The 8,888-nt window shown below is 45.3% G+C and overlaps 1 protein-coding gene across 3 annotated transcripts in view; it reads left to right on the forward strand.

The window, feature by feature from the left end:
- Positions 1-7,732: 7,732 nt before the first annotated feature.
- The window catches only part of LOC102987345 (serine protease 35), a 16,643-nt gene continuing 15,487 nt past the window's right edge, over positions 7,733-8,888 (forward strand). For 2 of the 3 annotated variants that reach the window (XM_007119811.4, XM_007119809.4), the window contains exon 1: positions 7,733-7,915. The gene's annotated coding sequence lies outside the window, so the exon portion shown is untranslated. Of the gene's footprint in view, positions 7,916-8,503; positions 8,594-8,888 lie in introns of all 3 variants that reach the window. The other variant, XM_024133062.3, reaches the window with a different exon arrangement.

The raw sequence follows: 8,888 nt of genomic DNA on the forward strand, positions 1-8,888 counted from the left end.
TCACACAGCTAAAAAGTGGCAGCGTTCAGCTCCCAACTTTAGTCAACCCCCAAAACACTTCCACTGAGGGTAGTGTTGTTACGAGCCCAAGATGGACTCAGTGCCACATTCAGAGAACAGCCTTTATTCTTCCTGATTGGATACATGTTAGAAAGTACAGTTTGCCCAGGATCATTTTGACCCTGTTAAAGATCTTTACTGAAGCCTTGCTCATGTCCTGTAGTATTTATCACTATTTCCAGAACCAAAAGAGAAAGTAATAATCATAGACAAAAAGGTATCATGAGCTTCCAAGCTTGGCGTATAAGTGGTTCTGTTCCATTAGCCTCAATCTACATTCTTATAAATTCAGCTTTCCAAGGTTCTCTATTTGCCAGCAAGGCCCTATGAAATCCTGTCTCTGGGAGACTTTCTGGTTGGGGCCCCGTGTTTGTATCCTAGCTGCATTCCCTGGAGTCCAGGTCCTCTTCAGGTTTTTTATTTATACTTATTTGTGATGGTTCTAGGTTAAGTCTTAGTTATTTCTGTGGGAAACCTGGTTTCTTCTGATAATCTTCTCTACTCTCTCTAATTTACCCATGACAGCGGGAGAGAATCTCTTAATTCTGGCCCCCTTTGGAGGCCTTTTCATTTTCTCAGTTAACACTGAATATCAAAGTTCTGGGTACTCTACTTGCTGCCGGACATAGAGAAGTCTTGGTGCTCTTGAGGTCCTCACAGTCCAGTCTGAGAGACAGACATGGGAACAAATAATCCCAGAAGAGTGTGACAAGTATCCAGGTCCAGTGCGGGCACACAGGAGGGAGACGTCAACACCACTTATCAGAGAGACCAGGTCCAAATGGAGGACGGCTACACCTGCGGACGCAACTGCCAGATTTCTTTTGGGAACACATCATTGCTTCTCCTCGGGCCACAGAGAAAGACGGAGAAAGTCAAGGATTCTGTAAGTTTGTGGAGAGCCAGAAGCCGTTCCTCAAATTAGCTGATCATAGGTGGCTCCTTTCAGACTAAATCTAATCTGAGGGTAAACGTCACCTTATCGTCTAATTTTTCTTATCATCACATTGGCTTAATTTTCCCTGTCTTGTTAGTCAAGAGGCCCTGGGTTTTAAACACAAAGATCCATATCCGTACTCCCTAATAAGTAAAAGGTTTTGATCAAACTTGGGGGTTACAAGTTAACAGCGATGATTCCAGCCACAGCAAGTCATTCCCCTTCTACAAGGCTGAGTCATCGCTTAGATCCGACCATAGATAAACCATGAAACATCTCCTCTTCCTGTCTTTCCATGGCTAAAACTTTCCAAGTACATTTCCATGACAAATAAGATTCAGCCTCAGAAAGGGAGCTCTTCTATTTTGATCTGAGTCCCTTGGGAAATCAGGTTTAGGAAAAAAAAAAAAAAAAGTTAAGTGATACAGCCTAAATCATGGCCACGACTTCTCCCAAAGTCACAATATCCCTAATGACCTGAAATGTGACAAGAGATGTGTCCAGGACTCTTGGTCCATTTTTGGAGGGGTATACCAATGAGCCCATAACCTAGAGGCCCCACACAGGCTAGGTAATTATGAATTCTACTCCTGCATTAATGGAGGGCTTGGGCTGTCTTGAAAGTAATTGGATAAAATCTCTGGTCATGATAGTCACAACACTAAAAGACCAAGCCTAGGAATGTTGGGGAAAGAAGCCTAGAAACTCCATTATTCATGTTTTATTTTAAACTGACAACAGCATTTCCTACAGTGCATTTTCTAAAATGGTAGGAGTCACTCCTATTGTATGAAGTGTTCATTCTCACAAAGAAAGCTGGCTGACGAGCATTGGAAAATTGAAGGATCATTGAGGGGTTGGCAAAGGACCTTTTTGTGAGATAGTTGGGTATAGGTGTCTGAATTGCTCACCCAAGGCTACGGAAAACCTGAGGGACTGGATGAAGCCAGGAGAAGAAATTCCGATAAAGAGAAGCCAGAATCCTGAAAGCAGAGAAGTAGTATTTATCAGGCATCAGGGCCAGATGAGGTAAAGCTAGAAATTAATTAATGAATTGGTTAATTAATTTTTTAAAAGTTTCCAGTTGATGCTAAGGCAACCTTGATCAGATCCAGAAATAGAGTACAAGGGGGCTTGGGGTAGATGGGGGAGTCATGTCACCAAGATGGCAGCACAGGAGGCTCCAGCCTCTGCACCCACACAAAGGTCAGCAACTAGACGGATATCAGTGAACAAAAACACATCTGGAGGAGCTCTGGAGTCCACTTAAGAAAATGGAACAGCAAAACAGTGGAACAAAACCCCTGAGAATGGCCACCCCCAAAGGGAAGGAAGACAGCTTCATTTTGTCTGCTTTGTTGCTCCCCCCCGCACTCCCCCACATGCACACACATACGAGGTGGCAGCGCTCAGCACAAGGAGCAGAACACCCAAGCTAGAAAGAGTTGCCCTCATAGGGGAAGGAAGAGTGAGGTGAGCTACCATTTTCCCCAGCCCTTCAGATCACCCCATGAAGGTTCTGCTTTGGTTTCACCCTGCCCAGGGAACACAGAGCCGAAACAAATAGAGATGGCTAGGAACGAGGGAGAAAAGCAGGGGCTACCAGTGGCAGCCACCCAGTGGGCGTGATCCTGGCTCTCAGTGACCTGCTTCGCTGATAAACCCAACAGTTTTCACCACTGAAGCAACCAACCGCCAGCACAGCCACCATGGACCTCCTGCAGATTTCACTGGCTGTCGTCCCACAGGTGTTCATGTTTGCTGACACCAGCTACCTGAGTCTCTCCCTGCTCCTCACCCCCCCAAATCCTGCCAGAGCCCCGGAGCCACACCCACAGCCACTGCAGGCCTCTCTGGCTGCCAGAATACAAGACACCAGCCTAGATCCCAGAGACCGACCGCTACCACTGTGTGCGTGCTCAAGGCTAGCCCCTCTAGCTGTGCATTTGCATGCAATCCATCACCAGACTTCACTGTCATGTGCTTGCATGGGGGGGAGACGGTGAGACATGGAAAAGCTCGCCCGAAGTCAGAGCCCCTGCAGCTGCTTGTGGGCCCAGATCTGGCCTTGTCTCTCCATCACATGCTTGCACTGTGCTCACAGGCAGCCACTGCACCTGCATGCTCCGGGTCCAACCTCCATCACCACCTTCTACTGCCATGTGCCCATGACAAGAGCCAGCAGCCACAGTCACTCACGCCGATAGCCAGGGCCTCCGCAGCTGCCAGTGCACCAGTAATTGGCCCCGGCCCTCGCTGCCTGCCTTGGCCCCCACCACTACGTGTACATCTGCAACCAACCCCCCTGCCACTATACAGGTGCCTACAGCTGGTCCCGCACAGCCAAGTGTGTGTGTATCACTGGCTCTGGCCACTACCCATACTTGCCCTAGTCCCTAGCTGCTGGACCTGGAGATGATTCTGGGGAGCGAAACGACCTCTTAAGACCTCTTGAAGTGCTCACCTAGTCAATTCTGTGGACCCCAATGGCCTGAGCCAATGAGCTACCATGCCCCCCTGGGGCTGGTGCCAGCGCACACCTCTGCATTTGGCTCCCAGCAGATTTCTTATCAGAGACTTTGCGGAGCAGGAGGGAATGGGATGATATTCTAAGTGCTAAAAGAAAGAAACTGCCAACCAAGAATACTCAACAAAATTGTCCTTGAGAAGTGAACGCAAGACACAGACTTTTGCAAACAAAGACTGAGAGAGTTCATTAACACTAGACCTGCCTTACAAGAAATGTTGAAATGAAAGACTGTCGACTAGAAACATGACAACATGCAAAAATAAACAACACACATCTGAATTGCCAGATTCAGAATACTCTAATACTGTAATATGGTGACGTGTTAACGACTTAGGTCTAGTATAAAGGTTGAAAGACAAAAGAACTAAAGATAACTTATAGCTACAGTAATTTGTTAATGGATACATAATATAAAAATGTATATTGTGACATCAAAAACATGTGGCGGGGGGCTAATCAATAACAGGAGGAAAACTGGAAAATTTACAAATAGGCGGAAATTAAACAACACACTTCTGAACAACAAATAGGTCAAAGATGAAATTAAAAGGGAAGTCAAAAAGTATATTGAAGCAAATGAAAATAAGAACTCAACATACCCAAACCTATGGGATCCAGCAAAAGCAGTGCTAAGAGGAATGTTTATAGCAATAAATACCTACATTTAGAAAAAAGAAAGCTCTCAAGCAAACTTAACTTTATACCTCAAGGAACTATAAAAATGAGAACAAACTAAGCCCAAAATTAGTAGGTAGAAGGAAGAAAATAACAAAGTAGAAATAAATGAAATAGATACTAGAAAAAAATAGAAAATTTTAATCAAACTAAGGTTGGTTTTTTGAAAAGATAAACAAAACTGACAAACTTTTAGCTAGACTTACCAAGAAAAAAGAGAGAGACTCAATTAAATAAAATCAGAAGTGAAAAAGGAGACATTACAACTGATACCACAGAAATACAAAGGATCATAAGAGAGTATTATGAACAGTTATATGCCAACAAATTGGACAACCTAGAAGAAATGGATAAATTCCTAGAAATATACAACTTACCAAGTCTGAATCAGGAAGAAATAGAAAATCTGAACAGACCAATAACAAGTAAGGAGATTGGATCGGCATTTAAATGCCTCCCAACAATGAAAAGCCTAGGACCAGATGGCTTCACAGGTGAATTTTCCCAAACACGTTAAAAATTAATGCCAATTCTTCTCAAACTCTCCAGAAAAATTGAAGAAGAGAGAACACCCCTAAACTCATTTTACAAGGCTAGCATTACCCTGATGCCAAAGCCAGATAAGGATATCACAAGAAAACTACAGGTAAATGTCCTTAATGAATATAGATGTAAAAATTCTCAATAAAATATTTGTAAACTGAGTTCAAGAGCACATTAAAAGGAGCATACATCACGATCAAGTGAGATTTATCCCTGGAAGGCTAGGATGGTTCAACATATGCAAATCAGTAAATGTGATACACTACATTAATAGAAAGACAATAATCATTCAATCACTCCAATAGATGCAGAAAAAGCATTTAACAAAATTCAACATCCTTCCATGATAAAAACTCTCAAAAACTTGGGTATAGAAGGAACATACCCTGACATCATAAAGGCCCACAGCAATAAATAATAAAGGCTGTTACCACTCTTGTTCGTAATACTACTGGAAGTCTTAGCTAGAGTAATTAGGCACAAGAAAAAAAAAAGGACATCTGAATCAGAAAGGAAGAAGTAAAATTGTCTGTTTGCTGATGACATTACCTTGTATAGAGTAGTACAGTATAGAGCAAATTCCAGACTTCAAAAAACCCTTAGACGTAATAAACTATCTTAAAGTTTCAGGATACAAAATCAACCTACAGGGGCTTCCCTGGTGGCGCAGTGGTTGTGCGTCCGCCTGCCGATGCAGGGGAACCGGGTTCGCGCCCCGGTCCGGGAGGATCCCACGTGCCGCGGAGCGGCTGGGCCCGTGAGCCATGGCCTGCGCGTCCGGAGCCTGTGCTCCGCAACGGGAGAGGCCACAACAGAGGGAGGCGCCCATACCACAAAAAAAAAAAAAAAAAAAAAAAAAAAAAATCAACCTACATAAATCTGTTGTGTTTCTATACACAAACAATGAACTATCTGAAAATAAAATTTTTTTAAAATCCCATTTACAATAATATCCAAAATAATAAAATACTTAGAAATAAATTTAACCAATCTAGTTAAATATCTATACATCAAAACCAGATGCATATATCAATGGAACAGAATCAAGAGCCCAGAAATAAACCAACATATATATAGTCAACCAGTATTTGAAAAGAGAGCCAAGAATACTCAATGCGGTGAGGGATGCGGGAAATGGGGAGAAGTTGGTCAAAGGGCACAAACTTTCAGTTATAAGATGAATAAGTTTCAGGGGTCTAATGCACAGCTTGATGACTATAGTTAACAATATTGTATTGTGAAAGTTACTCTGAACGTAAAGCTTTAATGTTGTCACCATAAAAACAATTAAAAAATGGTAATTATGTGAAGTAAAGGATGTATTAATAACCTTGAGTGGTAAACATTTCGCTATATGTGTAACAAATCATCACATTGTACGTCTTAAATTTACACAATATTACATGTCAATTACATCTCAGTAAAGCTGGGGGAAAAAAGATGGCTTGGGGCAAAAGGCTCAGGAAGGGGCCCCTGAAAATGTGAGAGCATTGAAGTTGGCTTTATGTGATGTCAATAGGGGTGCTGACGGAATTAGAGGAATCAGACCTGTGTCCACACGAAATCCTCCTGCATTTATGCAGTGCTAGAATCCCCCAAAATGTGTGAGAAGTACAGACTGTAGAACAACTCCAGTGCGACCTTCTCAATTTACTGATGAAGAGGCTGAGGCCCAGGGCATAGCTATTTGGTGTCAGACGGGACTTCCCGTTCTGAGTTCTGGGCTTCCTCTCTCAACTCCCCACGCTCCATTTCACCAGCAAACTTTTTAAGTTCGGCACATAATCAGCAGCCGTTATATGCCAGCCCTTGTGGTAGAGGGTGGTGATTCAGAGATGGCATTTGAAGATTATGATCTAACTGGTGAGACAGAGAGCTTCAGAACTAACTGTTTTATACCAGATAAAATTTATTAGTAGATTTTAATTATATGGGTAAGCGCCTAAATGAAAATGCTAAGAGGAAAAACAGGAAACAAAATTGTATATATGTTCTAATCTCATTGCTTAAAATAAATAAATAAATAAATAATAAAAACTTGCGAAATGCAATAAACCACTACTGAGCCAAGTCTTATGGGACATGCTAAGACCTTGTGTTATAAATATTTGTGCACTTATTTGATTTTCCTTCCTTGAGGGCCCAGCACCAAGTTTTTGAACTCATTTTTCTATCAGTGCCATCTTGCTCCAGACCTGCCACCCAGTAGAGGATCAGTAGATGTCGAATAAATGAAGTCCCCTTCGTTACGCAGCACCCACCCCAAAGGAGCACCTCTCCTAAGGAGGAGAATAAAGAGAGTAAGAAAGGATGTGATTAGAATTTCGGTGGGACTGAGGTGGGCAAACATCTTAAAGGATGCTCGTCCCAAGTAGAGAAAGCCTACCAGCCTCGGGACAGACAGAAACTGACGCGCTCCCCCTGGAGGCCGCATGGGATGCCCACAGGGTGACCCAGATCCCAGCCCAAGGCAGGTCGCAGGTCCTCAGTTTGGATGTGGGCGCCTGCGGGAGGCTGAGACGCAGGATTTGCCTCGTGGAGAGCGCGTCCCGGGCGGAGACAGGCTGGCGACACGCCCCTGGTGCTTCTAGACGCTGGGGTCTAAGAGCGGGGGGACTGGGACTCCAAGAAGCAGTCCCGAACACCCCCCCAGCCCTCCAAGCACACACTTGGGAGTATCTTCTTGACCTTATTTAAGGGACGCACGCTAGCACAGGGACAGACATCTCTTGTGAACCCACTCAGCAAGTTTCCCTAATGCTGGGGGCAGAGGCGCCGGGGCCAGAGGCTGCCCGGCGCGCCCCGCCCCTCCTTGTAAACCCTCCCCAGATCTCCCCTCCTCCTCCTCCTCCCCCCCGCCTGACCCCCTCCTCTCCCTTCGCCTCCTCCGACGCCCCCTCTCTCCCGCGGCCGCCCCGCTCCCCGCCCCCTTTCCCCTCCCACCTCCGCGACGCGGCGCTCAGCTCGCCCCCCGCCTCCCCGCAGTCTCTGCGGCGAGCTCCCGGCGGCGCGGGCGGGCGGTGGCCGGGCGCCCGGGCTCTGACTCCGGCTTGTCCCGAGGCTCGAGGCAGCTGCACCCCTGCCCTCCTGCCTCGCCAGCGTCGGTGACTGCCTCGGGGGCACTTTGATTCGAGCAGGGCAGCGCCCCCGGGACCGAGTAAGCTTCGCAGGTAAGGATGGAGCGCCCCCCCCCGCCCCCGGACAGGGCGAGACCCTAGAACCTGGAAGTTTCCCCTGAGAAAGGCAGGACCCACCCGGGGAGAGCTTCTTTGAAGGGCTCTAAAGATAGGGATCAAACGTAGCAGTTTTAAGTCATCAAAGAAGCTACCCTTCCAAATAGGCAATTCTTTGTGTCGGCCTCTGCACCGTTTAATATTCACAGTAAAATTGTTTGCATTGGAATATAAATGGAATTCTTTCCACTTAAGCACTACCAGAGGGGACCCTCTTTATTTTTATGATGATTAACAGATGCCATTGAAAAAGGTGTAAAACGCATTCCTGGAAAGCCTCGTCTCCTTGAAAGCCTCTTTGGCAGAGTTACTATGAAAGCTAGGGATCTCTCTCCGTGTCTCTTCAACCTGGCCGCACAGGTCAGCAAATTTTGGATCCTGACAAACCAAGCCATGGGGAGCATCAGTTAACAGTTATATGGACGATGCCTCAGTTGAAAATCTTCAGAAAGACTAATTTAATGACAGCTGAATTTTTAGGGCACGTTTCCTCAAGAAATAGGACTTGATTTTTCTTTGTTACAGGTTTCTGGTGGCTCCATAGGACTAAGCAATAATTTAGATTGATCAAAACCTTATTTTAGTACTAAAAAGTGAGCCTGGCTGCCCGTTTCAGTGAGTATAATTTAAACTTAAAAAAAATTCTGTACTTTTTTAAAGATGTATTTTATATAACCTAATGCTAAAATATACTAGGATTCTTTGAGAATGTCACTGCAATATATGTTGTAGTTTGCACAGACTTCTATGCATAATTCACTTTAAAAGTATACAGTAAGGGCTTCCCTGGTGGCGCAGTGGTTGGGAGTCCGCCTGCCAATGCAGGGGACACGGGTTCGTGCCCCGGTCCGGGAAGATCCCACGTGCCGCGGAGCGGCTGGGCCCGTGGGCCGTGCCCGCTGCGCCTGCG

Source organism: Physeter macrocephalus, chromosome 11, assembly GCF_002837175.3.
Source record: "Physeter macrocephalus isolate SW-GA chromosome 11, ASM283717v5, whole genome shotgun sequence".
Lineage (NCBI taxonomy): Eukaryota > Metazoa > Chordata > Mammalia > Artiodactyla > Physeteridae > Physeter > Physeter macrocephalus.